A 24,881-nucleotide genomic window follows, 5' to 3' on the forward strand; every position below is an offset into this window, starting at 1 on the left:
GCATCATTTAAAATGGCAATGAAACATAAATATTTCAATTGTTTTATTTTCAAGAATACACCTGAGTTAAGGGCAGCTTAACAACATCATTACTGTTGCAGAATTTACAGCAAGTAAGAAATTTTGCAGCATAAGTATTTTTAAAGTTTCAATAAAAATGCCTTTACATATTATTCTGATTCGAAACAAATCTTGATAATCAACACGGACTCAGCAAATGGTGGGGAAAATATGTCATTGTGAATTCTAACTTCAGGCAAATTTTGTTTTTCATGCATAAAGCATTTTACAGCTAAAACCCTTCTGAGGTTAGCAACGGCCATTACAGTGTTTTTCGATACTTAATAATAGATGTTTTAAAGTTTAAGTGCAGCCTAAGGCATTCTTGAGCATTTATTACAAACCGTTAGTTGCCCATCTTATGCAGAGAAGAATAACATTTACATACACCAGCCTAGATTATTAACAGAAAGAAGGTTAAAAAAAAGACTGAACCGGCCGTCAGTCAGGAAGAGTAACCGGTGTTAATAAAGCTGACTATATTCTTCTGAAATATCAAGCCTTGTGTCCCAATATTTTGTCTTTTCCCACGGGATCCACATTTCCAAATCTGATAACAGTGTCGCATTGGCAAAGATGTGCTACTCTGTTCTCCAGTTGCACTAAGCTGAATATTTTATTCATCTTTTTGCAAGTATTCCAAAACTGAAATGACACCACGAAAACACTTCATGGTAAATTTTGATAATAATTTAGCTTCTACCATTTTTCAACAGAAATGAGTTTTTAAAAATGTTGCTCTCCCTTTCATGGAAGAAAAATAAAGAGTCCAACACAATTACATGATTAATTCTATCCTGTTGGTTTCTACAAGTGCCATGTAATTATTTTCTGGTATGCACTGACTAGACATCACTACTGAAACAATCCAAACCACTAAAAAGAGTTAAAAGCCACCAAAACAGTCAGCAGGTAACACTAACACTTGGCAATGAATTAAAAGACTCAAGAATAATATAAAGAGATCAAGTACAATAACTAATGATTAAAGTCAGATCTGTTGCCTGCAGAATTGTTTTAAATGTAAGTATACCAAGAGGCTAATATTTAGCATTTAAAGTGGAAGCTGAAAGTAAGGCTGACTGTACATTTACATGTTTCTACCATTCCTTCACTAATGCTTGTTTGAATCAACCATGCCAAGCAACATGCAGATCAGTGGCTCTGTTTAAAAAAAAGGACAGTCTCATTACTCTTCCTGGACTCTGGCTATGCACACAATAAAATAAATCCTGCCCGACCTCTCTGAGGAACATCCTTATTGTTCATTGATGATGAAGTGACTGCAGCTGCCTGGTAACCACAAACAGCTTCAGTAAACGCATGGATACAGACCAGAAAATGAACAGTGCACATTTTGAGATTAGGAGATTAGGTTATTCATCACTCGAGATGCCCCATGCTGTGCAGCCACTATCTGTGTGCAGCCAAATCAAAACATCTCTGGAAGGCATTTCATAATAATTGAATGCATCATAATTTCCCTATTAATACATATCTCATATTGCAGATTATGCATGAAATGTTCACATTTTCTGTTACTTTTGTTAACGTCTTGCTTCTCACAAGAAAATTGGAGACTGTGAATTCCAAGGCTGTGGTGGAAGGACACTTTACTGACAGCTAGTTTTTTTTAGGAACCAGTAGAAATTAAATTTAATCGATCATTTGTAGCAGCAGTGGAATGTCTACAAGAGCACATTGCTAAGAAAATGGTCATTTAAATGTACTGAGTAATTTTTTTTTCAAAGGCCTTTTACTTAAGGCAAGACATTTGCTTTAGATATTTTATATTCAATAGGTTTCATCTGTTGGCCTCTGCTAAATCTTTTATATATACAAATTATTAAATGCAGCTGTTTAAAAATTAGGTTTTCTTTTTTTTTAAACCATAGTTTTCAATATTCTTACTGTAAATTAACTGCATGTTAAATGTTTTGAGTCGAGTTCAATCTAAAATGTAGAAATATGGTTATCTGTAGAGCGAACTTTCATTTGTCATGAACGCCTCTTCACTCTCTCCACTGGCTTTTTATATCCTTCCTTTCACACCGTTTTACTTCTGAATGCGATCTCCTTTTCTCAAGCCACAATTTTAAGGAAAGCAATAACACAAAAAAAACCCTGAGCAGAATAATTTAGACAAAGAAAAAAATACATAATCAACGTTATAGATCTCTGAGCACTTATTGAATACTTAAGCCATTACCCTGCTATTAACAAATACCAAACACCTTCTGGTTTTAATAAATCCGAACTACAACATCCAGGGTTGTTTTTTTGCTTTATTCATTATTTTCTGTTGTTGGTGGTGAATATTTAAATATTTCACAAACACTTGAATGTTCATCCATCTCGCTGGCTAGCAGAAGCAGTAGTTCAACCTTCTGCTGACACACAAAATCCGTTATTACCATTAATGAAAAAGTTAATGGGCCATTTTCTTATATATCAATTTACATTTTACAATCTGAGTATTCAAATGATATACAAAACTCCGAGAAACTAATTTGTTTTATTCAGAGGGAAAACATTTTAATGTCTTTTTAGATGTCAAATATTGTGGATAACAATACATCTGTGAAATGCAAATAGGATGCTACATCACTGGAGTGCTTTCCGCATATATTGTGATCAACAGTCCTTGTATAAAAGGTCTGCAGTGAAGTGATATTCAATTTATCTCCACAACAGAACAAAAGCCACATTTTATACTCTGCAGTCAGTGAAGAGATAAATAGGTAACAATAAGAAAACCTATAAATGGATGGTGGACATTGCTGGTCAACAAACAAATTACCAAGAGATTTTAACTGGCCATGATTTTCTCACATATTAATAATAATTCTAACCACCAAGCAGATGGTTGCAGTGGTCATAATCCTTCCTTTGGTGTTTAACTCAGTTCCATTTCAGTCGGCATTTTCCCTGTTGATGACCTCTCTCAAACACTTGGAGAAGGAGAGGGTCGTACCGTTCAGTAGAGGTTGGATGAAGGGTCTCCTGCCCCGTATTAGTGATGGGGAGATGGTTAACAGCATCAATTGGGATACTGCATAATATATATAAAAAGGATTTTGACTTTTGCTTAATGCACAATTTAGAGTCTTTCAATTAAGAATTTTGGTAATATTTTCTCTCCTTATCATTTTCATTTTAGATTTGACCATTGCAATTCCAATGTATATAGTAACAAGGAACTGCAGATGCTGGTTTACCAAAAGAAAGACAAAGTGCCGGAGTAACTCAGCGAATCAGGCAGCATCTCTGGAGAACATGGATAGGTGATGTTTCAGGTCAGGACTCTTCCGACTGAAGAAGGGTCCCAACCCTAAATGTCTCCTATCTGGAGATACTGCCCAACCAGCTGAGATACCCCAGCATTTCGTGTCATTCTGTTGCAATTTCAATGCTATAATGAAATAATAAACTCAAATTTGAGCTGTTACAAAGGCCCCTGGGCACAAATTACCAAACAGAAACACTAAGTTGAACTAACAGAGGGCAAAGAAACCCAGGTTCTTATATATTGCTATGGAATGTAAACTCAATTGCTGCTCAATAGTCACACCAGTACTATTATCGAGATGCTAAATCATAAATTAATTTGAAGAGGTCAAAGTAAATAAGCATGCACTAATCTACACTCGTAAAAGTAGGCTGTGACTTTTCTGCAGTAACGTGATAATGATGGCCTCACTGTTATTTCTCTTAGGAAACTTCACTTAATACACATAGTGCGACACCACTTCTGACAAATTATTTGTCAATGAAGGTTGGGCAAGCAGCAGTAGCTCCAAAAATGCTATGACCAGATACAAAGAAAGGTGGGTTAGAGCGAGCAAGGGGGAAGGGGAGGTGCGGGGTGTGGGAGGGGAGAGAAAATGAGATACAGAGAGAGACAGGAAGAGATGGAGAAGGGGAGAGAGAGAGAGAAAAAGGGAGAGAGAGAGAGAAAGGGAGAGAGTAAGAGTGAGGGAGACAAAGAGAAAGTGAGAGAGAAAGGAAGAGGCAGAAAGAGGAAGAAAGAGAGAGAGAGTGAGAGAGTGAGAAAGGGAGAAAAGGAGAGAGAAAGGAGAAAGGGGAGAGAGGGGAGAGAGTATCAAAATAAGGAAGAGCGAGAGAAAGAGAGAGAGAAAGAGAGAAAGGGAGAGAGAAAGGGAGGGGGAGAGAGAGAAAAGGGAGAGAAAAAGGCAGAGAGAAAGGCAGAGAGAAAAGGGAGAGAGAGAAAGGTAGAGAGAAAGAGAGAGAGAAAAGGAGAGAAGCAAAAAGAGGAAGAGAGAGAGAAAGAGAGAGAGAGAAAGGGAGAGAGGATGAAAGAGAGAGGGAGAATGGGAAAGAGCAAGGAGACGAAGAGAGAGTGGGAGAGAGATAGAGGAAGGAAGGGAAAGAAAAAGGTGTGGGAAAGTGAAAAGAGGAGGAGGAAATTTAAGAGAAAAGTGGATGAGAATAAAATAGAGATTTTAGGGAGCAAAAAAAGAAAGGAGGGAAAATAGGGCAAGAGATAAAATAGAGAGTGAAAACTCGAGAAAGCAAAGATTGTGTGTAGAGAGAGATATGAAAGTGAGTATAGCAATGAAAGTGAGATGGAGCATTAGGTATAGTGAGAACAAAAGATGCATTTTAGTGTGAAAGAGAAAATTGGTCAATATAGAAAGAAATCTTGGGGTTAAAAAGATATGCCCCTATTAAACTGAACACTTCCGTCAAAGGATTACGAGAACAATGAGATCATGGGAGGAAGTTTCTTCTGCAGTTGTATAGGGCCCTGGTAAGACCATATCTGGAGTATTGTGTACAGTTTTGGTCTCCTAATTTGAGGAAGGACATCCTTGTAATTGAGGCAGTGCAGTGTAGGTTCACGAGATTGATCCCTGGGATGGCGGGACTGTCATATGAGGAAAGATTGAAAAGACTAGGCTTGTATTCACTGGAGTTTAGAAGGATGAGAGGGGATCTTATAGAAACATATAAAATTATAAAAGGACTGGACAGGCTAGATGCAGGAAAAATGTTCCCAATGTTGGGCGAGTCCAGAACCACGGGCCACAGTCTTAGAATAAAGGGGAGGCCATTTAAAACTGAGGTGAGAAGGAACTTTTTCACCTAGAGAGTTGTGAATTTGTGGAATTCACTGCCACAGAGGGCAGTGGAAGCCAAATCACTGGATGGATTTAAGAGAGAGTTAGATAGAGCTCTAGGGGCTAGTGTGATCGAGGGATATGGGGAGAAGGCAGGCACGGGTTATCGATTGGGGACGATCAGCCATGATCACAATGAATGGCGGTGCTGGCTCAAAGGGCCGAATGGCCTCCTCCTGCACCTATTTTCTATGTTTCTATGTTTCTATGAAGTAAATGCAGGCATTTTCAGGGATGCAAACATGCTGGAGAGTTTATGTATTTATAGATATATTGCCTGAGAGTAGGTATCTATTAAATCCTATAATTAATTTGGCAAATGTGACATATAAAGTAGGCATAGAGCATTATTAATATCTTAAATATACTTTTATTATGGTGAAATGGTGCCTCAAGTGGTGCTGAAAGCTTTGAAAAACAAGAATAAAAGTAGTACCAGTGACAACCAAATTAGTAGCAAATATGGCTGACAACAGACTATACCATACCTACCTCTCCACTTTGACTTCACTATTCCACCATGCTTGAGGCAAATGGCAATGTGCATGGTGGAACTCATCATTTCATAGTATCCCGTGATCACAGAGGTAGCAGAGAAAGTGAGACGTTGAAAGGATGACATGGTGGATGGAATCAGTGCGCTGTCTCAGGCGCTGGAGAACAAAATTACATGGAGATGGAAAGACAGGGGGATCTGAGGAGATTCTAATTTCCTTAGGTCTTAGACAGGGATCTCAGGAAAGACAGGGACCTAATGAGATCCCCCATTCCACCTGGCAGCAGGGGTGTAATGATTAGCAAGAGTAGGATGTTTATGAAGGTATCTGCCTGGCAGAAGATGGAAACCTTGATCTCTTGTCTGGCAGGTACCCAGGTAATGTGAAACCTGCGACTAATGCGACACCTCGTCTCAACTGTCCATTTAAGCCCTACCAACAGTCCACAGATTAGCTGTGGACGTTTGTACAGGAGGTGACAATGTGCCTTGGACTTTATTTGATGCCACTCTCTGTCCGGAGTCCACAGTACGCTAGTGCGCCCCACACACAGGGATGTTCTGCGTAGCACGTGCTCCTTTCACTGAGCACCAGTGAGGGCATGCTGATTTACACTTGATACTTGCACTGCTCTGGGTAAAAGAAAAGCAAAGTGCTTCACAAATGTACTTAAGTACATTCAGAGATCTCTCCTTAATGGCCCACGATTGCCAATGACGGTTCCAAATATGCTCCTTATCATTAAACGTTCAGAGCCAATTAAAAGTTCCACTCGCCTTCTTACTAATCTTTAATTTTACAAGGTAGAAAGTGGACAAAGCACCAGCTGCACTGTGTCACTGCAGTATGACATCCCCTCTCCCAAATGGACTCATTACCAACCTCAAGCCACCAATTCACCTGGAATTAGTCGTATTGTAACTGCACGTTTGACATGAGTGCAAAGCAAAGGAACACGTAGATGATTTTGCACTTGCGGGACTGGCCTGGTCATCTAACTCTGGTGGAGATGGTGAGATTCACTGCGATAAAAGCCCATGTGATTTTTGTTGCTACAATCATCTGTCTATGAATTTGACGTCCAGATTAACAATCATGTACTTGGCTCACACTTGTTGTGCAGCCCATTTTGTACACACATAAAAAGACAGAAGGCATAACTTACATTACCATTGGTGGTAGTGTAAACAGTGCGGCTAGTACATTATCACACTAACCCTCATAATCTCCAATGGGCATTTAAACATATTTTTAAAGTGCTAGTTACTTTTTTTAAAAAATTAAACAACCATGAAATATCATTGGTGTTTTCAATTTTGCACATTTTGTTTTGCATTTAGTCCTCGACTTTTCAATATTTTCAGCATCAGAAATCCTCTGCTTTTTTCTGTGGAAGGCAAACATGAAGCTTATTTTAGCATATACAAGACAGAAAAATGGTAAAAGGCTGAACATGACACGAGACAATTAAATATACATGCATTCATTTCAGTTCAGAGAGTGACAAGCCACTAATACCTGCTGCAAAGGCAAAGCAGTTTAATTTCATCCTAAATGTTGTGGTTATAATGATGACAAAACTATCAGCATTTGTCATCATTACATGCAAAAGCAGACGGCAACTTTGGGATTTCCACACATGCATAGCTGCGTAGATCCTGAAGTTGTTGTTGGTGATTCGGCTCTCCTTCATGTACTGTGCTGTTGTGTACCCCTCTCCACTGTAATCCAGGGAAAGCAGTGAATTGAAGGTAAGGTTGACTTCATTCAGCTAGATAGTGATATTAATGGCTAGATTGTATATCATTGTATATACTCTCCATTCTTCATACCCCCAGTATTGTGCCTGTACATTTTAATTCCCTTAAATAGATATAGCAAAGCCTAATTAATTATTTTGACGCCACAATCATATTATAATGACTTATGATACAATAGAATACTTAAGGTTCTACTTTAATTGTAGGTGTTGGTTCTATTATTCATCCTGCACTCTGAAAATACTTCATATTTATCTGCAAAATTTGTGTATTTTATCCATTCCGGTTTGCCTGTGTCAAAGTGCTTCCTAACCTGCTGGAAGATATAATGACTGTTTGGTGCTGGTGCTTCGTCTGACCTGACATCTAACAGCAAACAACATTGCGAAACTGGAAACGCTACATCACTGGGACATCTCTGGGTGAATGGCAAACAGTATTTCTTCGTTGCTCCCTATAGAATCCAGACCCATGATAAAAGCAACCTAAAGTGTAGGAAGGAACTGCAGGTGCTGGTTTAAACTGAAGATAGGCACAAAGTGCTGGAGTAACTCAGCGGGACAGGCAGCATCTCTACAGGGAAGGAATGGGGGATGTTTTTCGGTTCGAGACCCTTCTTCAGTCTTCTCTCCAGAGATGCTGCCTGTCCTGCAGAGTTACTCCAGCATTTTGTGTCTATAAAAGCAGCCTATCTCTCTTTTCTTTCACAGTTGCAATGGCACAAGTTGAATGAAGGCACGCTCGGGAGCTCAGCAGTCAACAGAAGCAGGCAGGGCACATCCATCAGTTTGCTGCCAAACAATATCTGGAAGGCCCAACAATGACTCAGCCCAGCTGGCACAGTGCACGTACTGAGCACAATGGCCAGAGTAACTGCACTGTTGTTCGAGGCCCTTGGCAAAGGGACTGTAGTGCCATCTTCTGTTAGGCCTTGGTGGTCAGGAAGGTTTCCTTTACTAGACTATAATGACAGAGAGAGAAAAAAAAATCTTGGACTTCGGGCTTTGCAGCAACTTCCAACAAAGGTTTCATCAGAAGATACTGACTTATGTCCACTGCTTATATGATTGCATATGAAGTGCGGCAGTGAAAAATGTAAGGTCAGAAATATACAATTGGAAGGATACAACTCTATTCCTCACTTCATTTCTGCACACCATGCCCTTCTGGGAATACAAGGGGTAACTTCCAAACCCTGTACTGTACATTCAATTTCACATGCAGTTTATTTTGCAGGCGTCGAATTAATCCTTAGGTGCGAGTTGAAAAGGACACGGGGACATATTTTGAGTCCACTGTCCACAGTGCACACATCAGTGACCAATGCTTCATGCAGTTATTTTACAGCACTCAATTGTGAGAGGGATTTTGATGATTGCAGCGTGCCAAGGCTTCCAATTGTTAAGCTTCAGCTACAAGCCGGTGTCCTGCTGTACTATGAGTATGCATGAGAAGCAATAACAGAGCTCAAGGGCTGTGTGACAGTGGTAAATGGGTTGCAGACTGACAGGCAATGTTTTGTAGCCAGCAAATTTGTGCCATATACCTTCCGAAAGGTACTGTCGGGTAGTCTTTCTGTGACAGTTGCACCATCTATTGCTTATGTTTCTAGGTTTGATAGATAGTGCATACAACGCTCAGCCTTTGTGTCACTTCCCATTAAGAATGCTTCTCACCAGTTCTCCTGAAAGAAGCAAACAGGTTAATCTCCTCTCTCTCTCCCGTCGCCAATCGTACCAAGTGCCCATTGGCATCCATCAAAGAACAGACTAGTAAATTGTTCCATTTCTCTGTGATCACAGACTTCATGCCTCCTTATTTAATTTCATTACCCCTTAAATTTGTTCGGGAGACTTTGTAAAAAGGCAGAAATCCTCCCCACATACATCTAATTACTGTGAAGCTTCTACATGTCTCAGAGTTTTCCCGGTACTCCTTTAAAGACTGCTAAATCAGAATTTCGCAAGATCCAACAAGCAACATGCATCTGCAAGCTAGAACGAAATCATTAGCAGAATGGGCGATTGTGCATCTGGTATTTGCAAACTCTGCTCTGCTGCAATCCTGCCTACTCCATAGCCACCACTGTATAAATGTACCATACAACAATATCACTCAGCATGCACTATCACTTGGATATTAAGAGCACTTCCTTAGTGGAAATATTCCTGATGACAGCAACACAGCTTTCATTTGTCCAAATATTAACTAGTCAGTGAAACGAAAGCAAAAGGTCAAAGAAATATTGTTAGAATGAAGGAAAGTAAATTGGTCGCATACCCTACAATCAGGAACATTCAAGCAAGTCTACCTTTGACTTTACTATTTTGTTGGATGCAACATAGGAATGAGCTTAGAATGTTACGTGAATTCAGATTTGAAGGTTCGAATTAAATGCAGATTGCTCACATTCTTATAAGCTTTTTTAATCAAACACCGCACCGGTATTTGGAACATTAGGATCTAATCTGGTAGGTGAATTCTAGCAGGTCTGAATGGAATCACCAGCATTTCACCTGCTGCAAGCCCCAGACTTTGGGATGTGTTGTCAAATTTGGAAGTACTGAGTTTACTGAAGACAGATTGTGATGCATTTGTCAACATGATCTGCCGTAGAATTTACATCAAAGCTGGCGTTGGGGTTCCAGCCTGCTGAGATTCCCAGTATTTATCCTGGGGGATTTGCTTTTACAATCCTGCCCATGTTTAAACCAGCATCTGCAGTTCCTTCCTACATCATGGTTAGAGGTAGTGCCTTTCACCGTCCGGCGCGGCCTGGAACGTGGCAACTTCAACAGCCTGACCACGGGAGAAGACGGCAGGGGAAGAGAAAAGACATTCTGGCCTTCCATCACAGTGAGGAAGTGACTCACTGTGATGGATGTTTCACAGAGGAGACTCACTGTGATGGATGTTTCTTTTTGTTTTGTGTTTTGTGTTGGTTGGGGTTGTGTAATTTGCTTATTTTATTGCTCTATTGTTGAACTGTGGGTGATGAAATCTCGTCCAAAAGACTTGTTTTTTGGATGACAAATAAAGGTAATTCTGATTCTGAATTCTGAATTCTGATACTAAATGCTATATATTTCAATGAGAAATGTTGAGCAGTGGTTAAGAAATTTGCAATAGACTTTAGATGTCTAAGAAGCCAGACATGAGCCTATTAAACCTATTAAAACTCTTTGCACCTAGACATTCAAGGATATCCTGATGGAATATTCTCAGGCAACACCACTGACGACAAGACCGTGACCCAGTGAGATTACTTTTCCACATATGCTCAGTGTGGTATGTATGGATCTTGCGATACAAAAAGTGGCCATTCCATGTGGAGGGATTATGTCAGCAAGATGCAGTCTCAACATTCATTTTCTAACTTTCAGTTTCAGTTTAATTTATTTTCACGTGTACCGAGATACAGCAAAAAGTGTTTGTTGCGTGCTAACCAGTCAGCGGTCAGACAAGGGATGACTAGAAATCACCTACTGATGGATCTTATCAGCTGAACCTGCGGAGTTATATTTCCAAATGCCTCAATTCTTCCAGAAATAGCCAACATGCTTTATGGATTAATTTCAACTTCTGCGAAATTTACAAATCAACCATACAAATAGTTATTTGTAACCATTATCTCAAATAGTTATTTGTAACTATTATTTTACTTTGTGCAGTAACAAAGACCATCTTTTTAAAACAGCACATCGTTCTGCTGTAACAAAAACAAATAATTCAATGGTGTATCTTCACATCTTTTATTACACTCATTTATTTCAAAAGCAGTTCAGTAGTATAACACCATTATAAGTGCACAAGTTCCCTTTGTGACATTAATAATTCAATGTCACCATCGGAATGACAAGAGGCACGTATAAAAAAATGCTACCTCTTTTAATGTTATTATATCTGTCAGAATGCAGCTGCACTGTGCCAAATATTCCATTCTAATCCGACCCAAGCTATAAGAATACTTTCAGTGAAACCTAATTTGTAAGCCAACATGGTGCTTAATGACTGGCAGCAAGGTTCCTTCAACAGATTTCATGGGGGCATGATCCAAAGATAATAGGTTTTCAGCCCAATGACAATCCAATTACAATGCCAATCAAAGACAACTTTGCAGATTCTAATTATCAGATTTAGCTGTCAGTTCGAATACAAACATAAGAGTTTCATTTAAATAAAAAGTTAATTTATTAAAAAAACTACTTCATCTGTGATTTATTAAGACTGAAGTAGAAGTCTAACATACTTCCTGCATAATGCAATATAATTGACGTAACATTTAGACTATCAAAAAGCCATGTTTCTAAAACATCTGTCATTCTGTCCCTTTGAAAGAAATTGTGTGAAATTCTGCAAGGGAACGTAGATATTAATATTTGAATAGGCAGCAACATTTTAGCCCTCCTATGTTTACAGAGGCATTTTCACACCTGTCCAAAATGATAGCATTAACATTTTTTTCCCCTTGATTAAGAGATCGTATTAATCAGGACATATTCAATTGGTTCTGGAATTTATTCTGACATCCTATTATTACAAATGTGTAATGTTCAGTATGTTATGTGCTTTTTAAATTTATTGACAGTTTATAGAGCACAGGGCTACATATTTTACATATTCTCATTTGCCAGTACTTATATATGCAGCTTGAAAGTGCAGAGCAGTCATTAACAAGAGAAAATATTATTCCTGCAATCATTTGTAATCGTGGTTATTAAACTTAAGATTTGTGTGGGGGTGGGAGACAGGCTTGAAAGCAATGATCTTAGTCAGTCCTGAGAGTAGGCTGGCTTCTCCCCTGAATATCTGAGTAATGCACTAGTTTTTGCTGCACAGAACTATTTACTTGATACAAATTCCATTAGTTGCACAGCAACAGACCAAAATGGTTCTCATGTGAAGGCAATTGACAAATGCCACTTTGGGATTCCAATTATTTACACATTTGATACATCCACAAATGTAAGTATTTAGGTTCTATTACGACGGCTGTATTCAGCTTTATTGTACCTGACTATTCTGCCCCTATTTATGCTTGTTAACTGTTTTGATTTCCATCATTTTTCCTCCCTATCCTTTCCGAGGCATTGGCCCTTATTTACCACAGTCAATGAAAGCTCATTCCATACCTTCTCAAACCCTGCACTTCAATGATCCTGCTTCTCTTGGGCCTCTTGACCATAAAATGCTCCTAAGCCTCGTGGAACCTCCTTGCTTCCAACTGTCCCCTATGAAAATAACAAATTTGGTCTTTGGCTTACCACAGGAGCAATCCAATGAACCCAGAGGAGAATCCAAATATCACTCTGAAAAATGCAAAAGTTATTTAATTTAAGTCAATTACATCATTGTTAATAACAACCATGAAATCAAGTAGCTTACAAAAGAGCAGTATAAACATTGAATTTTCTAATTTTAAGTAAAATTCGACTGTTCCACAATTCTCCACATTGTTTCTCTTGAGATCACACCTTTCATATCCAACAATGGACCTGCCAGGCACCACTTTGATTCAGGTCATTTGCGGCTAGCCCTGACTGGTCCTGGTCTTTTCTTGCCTCCATCTCTCAACCTCCCTCCCCCCCCCCCCCCCCCCCAACCCACTACTTTCAATCTGAAGAAGGGTCCCGACCCGAAAGTTCAACCATCCTTTTTATCCAGAGATGCTGCCTGACCCATTGAGTTACTCCAGCACTTTGTGTCTATCTTTGGTATAAACCAGCAACTACAGTTCTTTGTTTCTACATTTCTATATGAAAAAAATGCCCACCTGGTTCATGAATGCACTTTAGGGAAAGAACTCTACTATCAATGTGTTGAACTCCTGCCCCACATGGCTGACCGCTGAAATGCCTTGCAAGCCATTCAGTTATGGTAAACATCTCCAACAAAAGTCAATGATAATAGCACTTCAAAGGTTGTCCAACATTGACCTGGACTCTGAGTTCAGGCAGAAAAAGGACAAGCCCAACACAGCTAACCCTCCAAAGTCATGCAAACCAACACGTATGGATGTACCAAAAGTGAAGAGTTATCTATCTCAAGCTAACATTGGGCCAGACTGCAGTGATATTTAGCTAACACAACCATGGTGAACCAGTGATTTTCTGCTCTGCACATTTCAGCACCTTCCAGATCTCAGCTTTTAGTTTAGTTTAGAGGTACAACGCGTAAACAGGCCTTTGGCCCACCGAGTCCGCACCGACAAGCGATCCCCGCATATAATGCCATCTTACACACACTAGGGTCAATTTTACATTTACACCAAGCCAATTAATCTACAAACTTGCACGTCTTTTGATTGTTGGAGGAAATTGGAGAACCCAGAGAAAACCCACGTGGTCATAGGTTCTGTACAGACGGCACCTGTAGTCAGGATCGATCCCGGGACTCTGCCGCAGTAAGGCAGAAACTCTACCATTGCGCCATCGTGCCACCCAAGTGCTTTCAAGTACAGAACATACTGGAGAGCAGACGGCTGTTCTTTCTGCACCACTCCTGGACTCAACGATGGAACACTAACAGTTCAACGATGTGCTCAGGGGTCAGTTGCATCTCCAATGCAGCCTGGTTCATCTGAATATCACTGCCGGCCTTCACATGAAAGGAAAATCGTTTGTTGTTTTTTTTAATTAATTCTAATAAATAGGGACAATTGTCATTTTCGTAAGTTGAATGTGGTTTTAACTAAAGTTATGAGCTAAGGGTGTTTTCTTCATTTTTTCAATTATTCACACATCTTTCAACTGTGCCTCTTGGAATGGCTGCAACAGATAGGGTGGCATGACATAGAAACATAGAAACATAGAAATTAGGTGCAGGAGTAGGCCATTCAGCCCTTCGCGCCAGCACTGACATTCAATCATGGTTGCTCATTCAGAATCAGTTTCCTATTCCTGCTTGCTCCCCAGATCCCTTGATTCCATTAGCCCTAAGAGCTAAATCTAACTCTGTCTTGAATACATCCAGTGAATTGGCCTCCACTGCCTTCTGTGGCAAAGAATTCCACAGATTCACAACTCGCTGGGTGAAAAGGTTTTTCCTCATCTCAGTCCTCAGACACAGATGCATGGCTGACGTGTGACCAATGGGCGGCCTCTGAGATGCGAACACCATCCAGCTCAGGTATACCTTTCAGTCGAAGCCCCCATCTCCTCCATCCTGGTACACAGTTGTAAAAATAACTATGCTGCAGGACTAATAAACTAGAAATTTAAGCTAATGGTCCAGAGACATGAGGCAAATCCCACTACTGGGTCACTTAAACTCAGTCAATTTAAACATTTCTGGAAGTAAAAATCTAGTGTTAATAATGGATATTATCATTTCGTTTACTAAGCACCTCTGGGAAGGCGATCCACCATCCTTATCCACTCCAGACCAACAACATTGTAACTGACATTTAATAGCTCTCTGAAAGACCTAAGAATGTCCAGTAGGTTCAGGACAAGTATGAATGGACAATAAATACTGGCTTCGCCAGAAATGCCCAAAGTCAGAACGAATTTAAAAAGAATCAATTCCTGGGTCGGGACTGAACTACTGGCTAGACGGGCAAGCCAGACTCTGAAACTGCAGTGTAGTATTGCAAATCCTCACCAGAGACTCCTTCCTTCAGGGAATGTCCTGGCATCAGGTCAAAAGGAAATATGCTGATCACCACCCACTGTCCAAGCTCACCTATTGAGTGTCACTGCATACCATGTTGAACAGCATCTGACACTTGAACAGAAGGACACAGAATGCGCTCACAGCACCACAGGCCAAATGCTGCAGCTGCAACTGCAAGCCTGGGTGTGCGAGAAACTCCAAGAAGGATAAACTCTCATGACCCTCGTACCCTTCTTGCAGTCAATCCCCACGGCGCATGCATCAAATAATGGTGAGACGTTGTACAGGAAGGAGGTTGACAACCTCGTGTCCTGGTGTCGAGACACCAACCTTTTCGCTCAATGTCAGCAAGGCGAAGGAGATTGTGATCGACTTCAGGAAGTGAAGCAGTACCCACACCCCAGTTCGCATTGATGGCGCCGAAGTAGAGATGGTTGAAAACTTGAAATTAATAGGGGTCAATCATCGGCAGTCACTCGAAGCGAGGATGACTGTCCTAATAGACAGTGCGTGACTTTGTTTAACATGGGGAGACTGGTGCGCAGACAGCCACCACACAGTCCTTGACAGATCTGGGTCAGGATCCAGTGGCGTGGAGTCCAAGACGACCGGGGACCATTTTCTGCTGCAACCTCCATCCGCCTTCCCAGCCGTTGTGACGCTCCACTAAAGTCAGCCATCATCCTCCGCCTGTTCCACCGTTGAGGTCTTGGTTGGATTGCTCTTTGACAGGGACCTCTCCCTCGACCTTACCGCCATGGGTGGCCCTACCAGGAGCGTAGCTCCAGACGGCATCGCTCGTAAGATCTCAGGACCACACAAGCTTCTCCACCACGACAAGGTGACAATCCGCGGAGAAGATATCACCAAACCAAGCTAACAATGGCCTGTTTTCTTTCTCATCGTTACTTTTTTGCAGATGTTTCATACATTGTTCTTTATCTCTCTACATCATCATCTATATCTCTCACTTCCCTTATCCCTCACCAGTCTGAATAAAGGTCTCGACCTGAAATGCCACCAATACTTCTCTCCAGAGACGCTGCCTGTCCCGTTGAGTTACTCCAGCTTTTTGTGTCTATCATCACCAACTTCTCCAGGACCACCCATTTTGAAGCAATGACCAAGAAAGCACACCAACGCCTCTACTTCCTTAGATGGCTTAGGAGGTTTGGCATGTCCCCTACAACTCTCACCAACTTCTACAGATGCTCCATGGAAAACATTTTATCAGGATGCTGTACAACTTGGTTTGGGAACACCTCCATCCAAGACCGCACGAAATTTCAGCAAATTGTGGACGCAGCCCAGACCATCACCTCCCCTCTATTGACTCCATTTATACCTCACGCTGCCTAGTAAGGCCAGCAGCATAATCAAGACTGAGTCGCACCCCGGCCACTCCCTCTTCTCCCCTTTCCCATCAGGCAAACGTATAGGACGGTGAAAACGCACACCTCCAGATTCAGGGACAGTATCTTCACAGCTGTTATCAGGCAACTAAATCATCCTACCACAACAAGTGAGCAGTGCTGGACTACTATCTACCTCTTTGATGACCATCGGTCTATCCTTGATCGGACTTTGCTGCCTTTCTGCTGACTGGTTAGCACGCAACAAAACCTTTTCACTGTACCTCGGTACACGTGACAATAAACAAAATTAACTAATATCGTCAGGGTAGAATCTACTGAAATACCATGCTATTCCTAACAAACACCTCCCTGAAATGCTGCAGGCAGCCAAGTAACTCACTCCATTAGGAAAGTCATAGGCTAAGGCAGATGTGAATACACAGCTGGTTCTGTGCAAATTCACACCTCCGAGCAACGCTACACACTTTCTCTTTTTTTATCCCCTGCAGTTACAACCAAAGGGGGTGGACATCTGACAGAACAGCACATGTTGTATCCTTATTGTATTGATGTGGTTATGCTTTATTCTCAATTGTTAACTGTATGTTTGTGTTGTCATTTGTGAGCGGAGCACCAAGGCACATTCCTTGAATATGCACATACTTGGCCAATAAACTTCATTCATTAATTAATTAATTAACTAATTCATTAATTAATTCATTCATTCATCTATATGCCCCAGTAATTGTTCCTGGCAGTAATAGAATACAAGGCATTTAATCTTCCAAATAAGAAGGGAGAAATAGGAAAAACAATACCACACATGACTTAGAGAAAGCCTCAAAATGTTGCAGAGATTGCATGGCTTTTTAAATATTAGATCATAAATAGCATCATGTGTTCTCATTGCATAAAGCCAGGAAGGTGTTTGAGCTCTATACAGCCATAACATTTTTGGAAATAAAAGCAGAACATGCAGGAAGCGCTCGGTAGGTCAGACTGCATCTGTGGAAAAAGAAGCAGTTAACATTTCAGATTGTAGACCCTTTGTCAGAAGCTGTGATTTTCTTCTTTTTTTAGAAAACTGTGTGCATGCTTGAACAAAACAGGATTGCAGTTTTAATGTGATTAATTGCAGGATGGAAGGCATTCTGTCACCTACTAAAAACTCCAACTGGGAAGCCAGAGGGAATGTTAATTGGACAGAATTCTAGAATAATGGTTCTTTTATTTTATTCCATTGAGTAATTGTAACTTACTAGAAATTGTTCTCTTTCCCTGCACAAACCCTGAAATAATCGTTCATCCCTTCCCATGCAAAATATTCAAGAACCTGATTCAGCATAAATGTGTAGGAAGGAATACCAAAGATAGACACAAAATGCTGGAGTAACTCACTGGGTCAGGCAGAATCTCTGGTGAGAGGGAAGGGGTGATGTTTTGGCTCGAGACCATAAATAGTTGTTTCAGTGTGAAGGAATTAATGGATCACACCAGTAATTTCACAATGGTGATCAAATGACCATAATTCACAAACTAATGATGGATGTTGCCAATTGTTACTGAGTAAAACATTGAAGGGCACTCAGGCAAGTCTTTAAACTGAATATAATGGTTGGGCATGTTGATTCCTTGTGTGGATAAATGAATAAAATCAAGCCATCCATGGTACACAGATAAAGGGTTCAACATTTAGTGCAAAATAGAATCTCATAAAGTTGGATTAAAGATAATTCAAAGTTCTCCAATGATGTAGATGGGAGGTCAGGACTGCACTCTAGCTGATGAGAGGACCGTTCAGTTCAAGACAGGCAGCATCTCTGGAGAGAAGGAATGGGTGACGTTTCAGGACGGACCCTTCTTCAGGCTGGAGTCTTCAGCCTGAAGGAGGATCTCGACCCGAAACGTCACCCGTTCCTTCTCTCCAGAGATAATGCCTGTCCCGCTGAGTTACTCCATCTTTTTGTGTCTATCAATAGAAGGGAGGTTGGTTTGCATGAATTAACATCAGAATCATCTTCCTGGCCAACATCCCCAATAATGAGGCCCCATGAACAAATGACAGGCCTGACCCAGTATCTCCAAACGGACACTCTATGCCTATCTCTGTTGTGGGATCAGATTACCTGGTGTGCAGAGAAAAAGATTCAAGCATGTACTCAAAGATTCCTCGGAGAAGTGTGGTATCTCCACTAATTCCTGAGAAAGTCTGGCCTAGGAGCGCTCAAAATGGAGTGGGACTATCCAGATAGTGCTGAGTACTGAGGCCATGCATTGGGAATCCTACATGAGGAGCAGAATGAGCATGCAAGGTAACTTCTACATGCTGTTATAGGGTATTTACCCACCAACCTTGGACTACTACAGTCTGCCTTCATCTTTTTCCATTTTGACTGATTATGTTTACATTCATGTAAAACGGTAAGGTGTACAAACTTCTGTTTTCACATATAAAATACTTAATCAAATGTATATTAACCGTCAATGATATTTTTTCATGCTTCACTGAAAAAAACCTTTAAAAAAAAATTCAGATTGAGACATGAACGTAAAAATAACCTTTCAAAATGGAAAAAAAGATGAAGGCAGGCTGGAGTGGTCCAAGGTTGGTGGATTAATATCCCATAACAGTATGTAGAAGTCACCTCTTACATTTTACTCTGGAACTTGTTTTCTTTCATTGAATGGCAGCTAAAACTGATATAGCATGGCTCGTTCATTCCTTTACATTTATAGTGAGAGGAAACTAACAGATTCAAAAATTCAGCATTTTTAGGCATTTTAATCAAGCTGTTCCTACCATGCTGCTAATTTTCCATTAGCTGCTTTTGATTTATTTTAAATTTTGAAAACCTTTATATCCAATTCCCAGAGTGAACTTTATGGTATCTTTATTTTTATACATACAATAGATGATAAAGGATTAATTGTGCATTTGCTGCAGTGATAACATCTGTCCTATCATCTCAAAGGATATTAAGCTTAATAAATATATTTATGAGAGCTGCTTTGTATAGTTCTAATGCAATCAGCCATGCTGCGTATGATAGCCTGAGACGATGAAAATTCATTGACTTTTGTAGCAAATTAGTCTACCACCTAATCACTGAACCCTGCTAAGGTTTTGAATTATTACTAGAACCAGCAGCTCAGTTAAAACACTTGAATGAATTATATCAATTCATAAACTTGTTCATGTCCAGATTTCATTAGCCACACATTAGCAGCATTTTATGTTTATTACCGTTCTGACATAATCTAATCCTTTGCAATCGTAGCATTCAGCTGGGCATCATCATTTAATCATAAAGAGTCACATTATATGTGATAATAGATAATAACAACCCTGGGTCAATGACTGCATATTAAAAGATCACAATCACATCCAATACGGGTATGTATCTCATACGTTCAGTCATTGAAATGCTCCCTCCTAATTGTCTGCAAATTTTCCCACTGACATACTTACACCACAAGGTGACACAATTAAGAAAAACATGCATTCCGAGTAGGGAAATCCCCAGATATTAACGTAAACACAGAGAGGAATTAATATGGAAAGGAAACAAAATAAAAAGTGACAACAACAAAGCAACTAACTGTTTGAGGCTGGCAGTGACCATCATTAACATCAAGGGATATGTAGTGGTCGCATGTTCTAGCTGGGTTTAAAGATTTTATTTGAGCATTTTTCCAATACATGTAGAACGTGATTAGAATGTGACTAAATATACACACCATGTTTATGACATTGAATGCATGCTTAATATAATTGCAAAGTGTTTGAGGGCAAATAACTCAAAAAATGATTTCTCAGAAGCAGGAACATGTTGGGCCGAAGGGCCTGTTTCTACACTGTATCATCTATGACTCTATGACTCTATGTCTCTGTCATTTGTTAAATATAGTTCAATTTTATTAAATATTTGCTCTGCAGCTTGTGTGGATATGTTCTGATCTGATTATGCGTTTTTCTATTTATTGACAGTTTAAGACGGCAAATTTCCTCATGAGCAGTGAACTTATGATTCTGATTGTTTGATCCATTAATAGATCCAAATGATTCTATTCAGTGCTCAACATCTAATATGTCTGTTGACAATTTCAGTTAAAGATGTGTTTCAGACATTTTCTAGATTTTGGTTAAAAATGAGTGGAACTGCAAATGCAGAGTTGATTCTGGGTAGATCCTTCATGTATTAATGTGCGGGAAGGAACTGCAAATGCTGATTTAAACCGAAGATAGACACAAAAAGCTGGAGTAACTCAGCGGGACAGGCAGCATCTCTGGAGAAAAGGTACAAGTAACGTTTCGGGTCGAGACCCTTCTTCAGTCTGATGAAGGGTCTTGACCCGAAACGTCACCTATTCCTTTTCTCCAGAGATGCTGCCTGTCCCGCTGAATTATTCCAACTTTTTGTGTCTATCTTCATGTTTTGGCATTCAAACATTCACAGTTTATTTAATTTCTTCTCATTTAACTAATGCATCCAGAGTAAATCAGAGGAGACATAAGAGGCTGCAGATGCTGGAGTCTGGAACAACAGACATTCGACTGGAGGGCCTCGACAGCAGCTGGAGAACCATTTGTGGGGACAAATGGACAGTCAACATTGTGGGCCAGAACTGTTCATCTGGACTGAAAGAGTAGTGGGTCTACTGGTCGGAAAAAAGAGATTGGGGGGGGGGGGGGGGGGGGGGGAGCTTGCAAGCAGTAGGTATATCCAGATGAGAAGGGGTCAAATGGCAGATAGAGTCAGGTGGGGGGGGGGAAGGATGGAGACAGTGGCAGATTCTGGGAAGTGTCAGGTGGAGGCAGCAAAGGGTTGTAGATTACGATATTAAAGGAAGGTGTAGCGAGCTACCAAAGCTGATGAGTCCCATTATATAAGAACAGTGACTGATATTTCAGATAGGTGGTCCCAGTGATCTTTAATTTGATGGCATACCATTTTCTGGCTGGCATTTTTTTTAAATTCCCCTGAATGCCTCTCTTCCTTTTTTCGTCTAAAGCCATTGATTCTTTACATGGGCACAGTTAAGTAGTGGCCAATATTCAGTTTGTTGTACCAGTCACAATATTCTTAGTGTGTAGGAAGGAACTGTAGATGCTGGTTTAAACTCGGCCGCGGGACTTTCCATCGCCGGCGCGGCTCAGCCGCGGGACTTTCCATCGCCGGTGCGGCTCGGCCACGGGGCCTTCCATCACCTGGTGCGGCTCGGCCGCGGGGCCTTCCATCGCCCGGTACGGCCGCGGGACTTAACAGCGCCGGTGCGGCTCGGCCGCGGGGACTTTCCATCTCCTTGCGGGGGCTGTGCGGGTCGGTCGCCTTGGCAGGGGTCGAGCTGTCTGTCCGTGGGAGGGGCATGGGGGAAGAGAGAGGAAGTTTTTTTGCCTCCTTCACAGTGAGGGGGTGTTTGGAGTCACTGTGATGGATGTTTGTGTTGGGGTTGTGTGTCTTGTGTTTTTTGTTTTTTGTACTGCTGGCAAATTAATCTCGTTCAGTAAAACGAATGACAAATAAAGCTATTCTGTATTCTGATAGACACAAAATGCTGGAATAACTCAGCGGGGCAGGCAGCATCTCTGGAGAGAAGGAATGGGTGACGTTTCGGGTCGAGACCCTTCTTCGGAACCCTTAGTGTTTCCTTAGTGTTTGGTAGCAATAAAGTCACAATGAGGATCAGGAACATGTTCCCATCGAACCTTGGCATGCATACTACTCTCAGAATCTGCTGGATAACAATCCAGAATGACAATCTCAGCTACTTTTCTGCTGTGCAGTTTAAGATTAATCAGGTAATTTCTCATACCCAAATATTTCTACTGTAAAATACCTAACAAAACAAAACGTGTATCTACCATGGTTTTAGTATCCTGTGAGTCAACCAGCCATATAATAAAATTGATGAGTTACTAATAATACTGCACACTAATTTCTTTCCTTCATTGTAATGCCAGGGATAGATGGTGAACCAACAATTATCATTACAAAATGATTATCATGACAAAAACATCACAAATTTATCATTACCAAAATATCTATCCAACAGCCTATCCCTTGGACATTCTTGATCCGTTTCACAGTTTATTAGGTCAGATACTATCCTTAGTAGAGGAGACCTCAGGATTGAGATATGGAGTAATTTAGCATGGAGATAGGCCTTTCAGACCAGCTCATGCATGCTGACCAAGATGTCTATCCAAGTTAGTCCTATTTGCCTTTGTATGGCTGATATCCTTCTAAACCATTTCTATCCATGTTCCTGTCCAAATATTTTTAAACATTATAATAATACCTCTGGCAGCTTTCTTCTTCTACCCACCATCCTCTGTGTGAAAAGGTTGTCCCTCTGGTCCACTTTCAAATCCTTCCCCTCTCCCTTTAAATTGATGTCTTCTAGTTTTAGACTCTCCTACATTGATTAAAATAAACTGTCTGTTCAACTTATTTACACCCTTCATGATTTTAGATACCTCTATATGGTCATCTCTCAGCTTCCTCTGCTCCAGGAGAAAAAGTCTTGGTTTATCCTGCATCTCTTCATAACTCAAGCCCTCCATTCCCTGTAACATCCTTGTGATTATTTTTTCTGCACCCTCTACACCCTCCACCCTCTATAGCTGGGAGCCAGAGGTGTGCACAGTACTGCAAGAGTGGTATCACCAATGTCTTGTGCAGGTGCAACATGATGCCCCAACTCCTGTACTCAACACTCAATGTTGAAAGCCAGTTGTTGCGGTTACCATTTATAATGATTCCACAAATATTGTATTGTAGGCCGTCTGCTCACTTTCAGGTGGTAGCAGAGTCCAAGCTGAAACAGTGAACTCTCCAAGGTGGTCAATGGCTGAAGTACTGATGGAAAAATACAATTAGATTGAGCTCAGCTCTGTGCCAAGATCATCACTAGAAACCCCACAAATGTTTCCCATGTGAAAAGTTTAACCCAGAACATCAGTAACAATAGCATCTTGTAAATATCACATAATTACTATTTATGCTGCAATATATTTGAGTTTAAAACGTCAATGTATAATTTGCATCAGTGCTCATTGGGAAATTTTACTGATGCATCGTGTTTCAAAATCAATTCTACAGATGTTCTTGTAATTATGCAAACAGTACAGTTTTGTTCAACTAATGGCCTTCGTGACTTTAAAAATGTAGGAACATTCACATTTTATCTGGAATGCACCTGTAAATCAATCTATCAAGTTGTTCGCACAAAAGAATAGAATCCCACACGTGCACTGGTCAACCTCAATCTTGTGCTGACACCGAATACAACGATCAGACCCAATCTTATCACACAACTCACATTACCATTTCCCAATATATGATTTGAACAGTTTTCAAATGCATGCATCACTGTATTTACAAGGTGTATAGTAATTAATAAACATATATTACACTTTATGCACAGACTTGTCACTTGTTTCTATTAGGAAGCTCCAGCTCAACATTTATAATAGAAAAGGTCAGTGTAAGCTTACTATGCTGCAATTATACCCTCCTCTCAAAAGCAGTCCTATGGCATCTTAACTACCAGGGAGGATGTGATTACATTGGTTTAATTGGCAGTTTCTTTTTTAAATGTGGACATTATGATTCACATGAAAACGTTGACAGGAATACACAAGTGTGTTAGAATTTTAATTTCTTGTGATTCAGTCTCCTGTGACTTGCACAGTGGTGGTTGAGACCCACAATGATATAGTTGGCCTTCATGCAAAGTGGGGTTTAAGAATCAGGGATTACTGGACCTGGATACGCCAATGTAATTCAATCCCCAGTTTAAAGCCATGCACTATTTCCTCATGTATGTGTTTTAACTCTACATGCCAATGGCTGCAATGGAATCTGGCAGAGTAAACTTGTCTTGTTGAAGATAAGACAACATTGCTCTTTTTCCATTCTCAGCCGAGGACCAGAGGATATAGGTTCAAGGTGAAGGGGGAAAGATTTAATAGGAATCCGAGAGGTAACTTTTTCATGCAAAGGGTGGCAGGTGTATGGAACAAGCTGCCAGAGGAGGTATTTGAGGCTGGGACTATCCCATCGTTTAAGAAATGCATGGCAGATGCAGTTTAATGTGGATAAGTGTGAGGTTATCCACTTTGGTGGTAAGAATAGGAAGGCAGAGTATTATCTGAATGGTGTCAAGTTAGGAACAGGCGACGTACAACGAGATCTGGGTGTCCTAGTGCATCAGTCACTGAAAGGAAGCATGCAGGTACAGCAGGCAGTGAAGAAAGCCAATGGAATGGTGGCCTTCATAACAAGAGGAGTTGAGTATAGGAGCAAAGAGGTCCTTCTACAGTTGTACAGGGCCCTAGTGAGACCGCACCTGGAGTATTGTGTGCAGTTTTGGTCTCCAAATTTGAGGAAGGATATTCTTGCTATTGAGGGCGTGCAGCGTAGGTTTACTAGGTTAATTCCCGGAATGGTG

The sequence above is a fragment of the Rhinoraja longicauda genome, chromosome 9 (assembly GCF_053455715.1).
Source record: "Rhinoraja longicauda isolate Sanriku21f chromosome 9, sRhiLon1.1, whole genome shotgun sequence".
Classification (NCBI taxonomy): domain Eukaryota; kingdom Metazoa; phylum Chordata; class Chondrichthyes; order Rajiformes; family Arhynchobatidae; genus Rhinoraja; species Rhinoraja longicauda.